Source organism: Rattus rattus, chromosome 3 (assembly GCF_011064425.1).
Source record: "Rattus rattus isolate New Zealand chromosome 3, Rrattus_CSIRO_v1, whole genome shotgun sequence".
NCBI lineage: Eukaryota > Metazoa > Chordata > Mammalia > Rodentia > Muridae > Rattus > Rattus rattus.
The window spans coordinates 74879637-74884505 of NC_046156.1; positions in this window are offsets into that span (position 1 = coordinate 74879637).

Consider the following 4869-nt stretch of genomic DNA (forward strand, 5'->3'; position numbering starts at 1 on the left):
ATTTCAATTTAAGATAATGTTGTTCTCACCTCTTTCATTTAGTGATACAAAATGAATGCCTGTTTCAAGAGCACTGGAGAATTGGAATGACTGCTGTAATAGCTTTAAACCTGAGATATCTTCAAGAAAGAAACATTTCCTTTTAAACAATTGTGTCTAATTATACTTAAGAAATAAAATGTTCTTAGTATTTATGAATAAATAAGTTTTCTTTCTGTTTTCCAGCTGTGTTTTCTCTCTCAGAAGTCTATTAAATAGAAGAAAACTATTTATTACTGAATTTTAAATCTTTTTATTTTTAATTAAAAAAAGGTTTCACAGTATGAAAAACAGTCCTTATAAAACATAGTTAACTCAGAATAATGGAAAGCTGTGTTTCTTACAACTTCGGATGTAGTCTTAGTTTCCAATTGTACCAGTTCAAGTTTATTATTCCATCTCAGATCTCCTATGTATAGCTTAGGTAGATGAATGGGCAGACTACATCATAAACAAAATAAATACTTACTAAGTACTTTCTTTTCATGAAAGAAAGGTTAGGGAAGGAATCCTGTTTTCAATGAGTTTTTGGGACAAGTGGAGATGGAAGGAGAGTTATTAACCAAGTATTTCCCTAAGGGGAGAATTGTCAGGGTAGGGAAAATACTGTGTGGATAAGCAGAGGGACTTGACATTCCCTTGAGACTGTACGACCTCTCTAGGGACACTGAACTTACAAAGATCTAGGGAAAGTGGGAAATAGCATTAAAAATCATTTTTTAAAATTTATTTTAGGCTGCCAGATGGTAGAACATCCTATCCAGTGTCAGCATTTCGTATGTTTTAGCACTTGATCTTGTTAAATATATCTGAACACATCAGCAATATCAAATATATACAATTGAAGTATTAAGAAATAAATTGTTTTAATTTGAGATTGAAAGTAAATCCCTACAGATAAAAATAAAACCCCAGAAAATACATGAGTATTATTTAAAATACAAAGAAATAAGATAAAAGGAGGCTACACTAACACTACTTACACCGTGGAAAATTGAGGTTAAGCCATATTGTGAACTTCTGGGAAATTTTTTAGTTCTCTCCTATTCGTCAGAATAAGGATAGTTAAAACAGCATACTTGTTAAAACAGCATCGTTCTTAAATGATGTCATACATTCAAACACTGACACCAAAATCGTTTAGTTGAGTGAATGTTTGTTAGGCTTCTGAATTATTATGTACATGTGTCTGTGAACCTCTTTGTAAACTCAAATTTAGCAAACATCCCTGATCAATCACTCAGATATAATAAATATCTGGTCCCCTTTCTGATTAGGCTCCTCCTCCCCAAGTAGTGATTGTCCTGACTTCAGCAAGCTTGTGTTTAGGTTGGTTTATCCACTTCTCTCTTGTGTATCCTCTTAAGTTTCCTGCTGAATCTGCTCTGTGGCTATGAATAGTTATTTGTTTTTTGTGTATTCAGATTCAAGTCCACTTTCTCCTGTTGTTTTCAATACTAGTTCTATCATGATGTTGGCTTTTCTGTTTTGACAAGTATCATCGAACAATTTTTTCTTTAACCTAATTCTGGTGCATGGAGGAGAATTAAGGTTTAGTTGCTGATTTTCACTTACTGTTTGATCTGTCTTAAGTGTAATGTTCTTAAGTGTAATGTTCTTAGTTTATAACACTTCCCATGAAACACTGGTTCGGTTGGGAGTTTTAGAGAGCAGAGTCTTGTCTCTTTGTCATGAAATCCAAGGACAATACAGAAGTGCTGACTGTTTGACTCGAGAGTGAGGTATTTATGAGGGTGTGTAAGTGCATTGTATGGATGGTGAGGTGTATGGGGTTGTAAATTTTTGGGTATAACTCAGGTAAGGAACATCTGTTTATAGACAGGGAATGTCTTACCTCCACTCTGTTGTCTTTCCTCTTTTCTTCTGTATGGCTACAACAAATTTTAACTCTCCTTCTGTCAAATTTGTCCTCTTCAAATGTGTATTCCACCATGCTTCTCAGACAGAATTATAAAGATTGAAAGATAATACATTCTCTTGTAATGGGTCCATCTGACCATTGCATTTTAGAGCCCCTTGGTGATATGCCATCATCCTGAGGATGACCAGGAGCTTCACAGGGAGCTTAGCCAAGTGGCTCTTGATTCTCTCCAAAGTTTCTACCTTGCTATGCTTTATGCTTAATTTACTACTCTGTCAGATAGATTAGCAGCAGTTCCTTGATAAATACAGTCCTTGGCTGGTCTTGCTTTCCCTTTCCAGCATGCCCTCTTTGTGGTCTACTGCTCCAATAGATCATAGCACTGCTGGCTTCCTGGGCTACATGGTTCTATTTTGACTCAGTTCCCCATAATGCCTTCCTTCTATGTCCCATAGATCATTAACCTTATCACTGAGTTTCTCTTAATCTACTATGACCTTCTAGGTCATCAGTGTGTCTTTTTAATTTAATCTACAAAATGCTTGATATTATTTCTGGAAAATGGAGGAGGCAGCATATGATAGGCAGAACTTACCATAAACAAAGTTTGATTTTTTTTTGTTGTCTTTAATCCGATTCACATAGTATATTAGTCAGCATCCTGTTACAATACTAAATACCCAAGGCAATCAACTCATGAAGAAAAAGGTTATACGTTGGTTCCAGATTCTGCAGATTTCAGGATATGTTTGGTTGTTCTAATAGCTATAGGATGTTGGTGATAGAGCCATCATGTAGCAAAACTGATCATCTCTTAACCAGGAAGTAAAAGGAAATGAGAAGGGGTCTGGAACCACACATTTCCCTTTAGAGAATACCCAATGTCTCATTGACCTCTTAAAGTTTCTACCACCTGCCTATAGTTATCAGTCTGGAGTGCAGGCAAATCATGGGCAACTGAAGTAATCCTACCTATTATGTTATCTAGTTTATACATTAGGAAATAATCTATTTTCAACATTTGTTTACTTTAAAAGAATGCTTTTTTTTTTTTAACCTTGTGACCACAGATCCCTGGAGTCTGACGTTTGGATCCCTAACTCACTGCTGTGTATTTTTGAACATGTAACTTAATGTCTTTAAAGATTAGTTTCCCACCTGTGAAAGAACAGTGTTTCCCATCCAGGGCTGTGGGAGGATTAAGCTTCTTAAGCATTTTGGGAACCTTGAAATTAGTAGACTTTAACTAAATGTTAGGCATTGTCATTTAAAAATGTTCTGTATTTTCTGTCCTAGAACATGCTGGCAATAATTCAAGAATTACATAAAAATTCAAGAATATACATAAAACTCTTAAAAGATAAGGGAGTTTTCAAGGCTGTGTAATAGAAGCCCTTACCAGATGGTTATATATTCAGAATCTTAAAAAATGGGCAGAATTTATAAGAGAAAGGTGACAAGTAATTCCAGAAAACTGAAGAAAGGCCTGAGGGCTTGGAATGCTCAATCAGAGGGTGAGAAGAGAACATGTGCTAGAAGAGAAGGCTTGTGCAACACAGGTGTGGGCGGGACTTTTGCAGATACTTGAATTCCTTAATTCAGCAGCCAATTCACTGATACAAACACTAGTAGGAAGTTTGGGGCCTTTACTACAAAGTCTGTGTCATAAGTTCCTGCATGGACTTCAGGGGGGATCAAGTGGATGGCCATTTGCTGCTCTAGTCAGGCCCATTGGTTTGCTCCAAGATGTGCTGGCCATTAGTCTAGGAAATGTTTTTACATCTATGAGAATATTTCTAGGGAACCACACCTCTTATGCTGTGGAAAGATTTCAAATATTCAAAATGTTTTCTCTGCTTTCAGGTCCTCAGGTTTGCATGGGTTAGCTTTTTCTTTTTTTCTTTCTTTTTTAATTTTTAAAAAATTTTATATTCTTACTTTTTCCAATACATTCTGACCTCAGTTTCTTCTTCTCCCTCTCTTCCTCCATTTTCCTTCAAAAAAGGAGCAGGCCTCCCAAGAATATCTGCTGAACATGGAATAACAAGATACTGTAAGACTAGGCACAAACCCTCAAATCAAGGCTGGTTGGGGCAATCCAGTAGGAGGAAAAGGATCCCAAGAGTAGGGATACCCCCACTCACATTTTTAGGAATCCCACAAAATCAGCAAGCTAACATCCATAACATAATGTGCAGAGGGTTTAGCAAGGATCCATGATAGGAACAGCAATTTCGTTTTGGTCCCTGTGAGCCCCTATAAACCCTGCTTAGTTGATTCTGTGGTCTCTGTTTTTCTGGTGTTCTTGACTCCTTCAGCTCCTTCCTACAATTTTTCCTCTTCTTTCCTGGGTTCCTGAAGCTCCAAGGGGAGTAACTCAAGGGAGATAAATAATTTAATCTCAATCTCTCCCTCCCTCCCCCTCCCTCCCTCCCTCCCCCCTCTCTCTCTCTCCCTCCCTCCCTCCCTTCCCCCCCTCCCTCTCTCTCTCTCTCTCTCTCTCTCTCTCTCTCTGTTTTGTCTCTCTCTCTCTCTTGTTTTTGTTGTAGTTCTCTGCATCTGTTCCTGTTAGCTGCCAGTGGAGGTCTCTCTGAGGATTGACTAAACACCAATCTATGAGTATAGGAGACTATCTTTAGGATCATTTTAGCATCATTTTATTGATTCTTCTTCCCCCGGCCCCCATCCTAGATCTTAAATCTCTGGGCTATCAAGCTTCCTGTTCCTGGTCATCCAGGCACTGTTGAGCATGGGCTCTTCCTCATGGTGTGGGTCTCAAATTAGACCAGTCCCATGACTAATTGGCCACTCCTATAAGTTCTGAGCCTCTTTTATCCCAGAACATAATATAGGCAGAATAAATTGAGGAAGCTTTTGTGGTTGGGTTGTTGTCCCAATTCTGAAAGAACCAGAGTTGGGGTCAATTTCCCCCCAAAATTCCCACCACA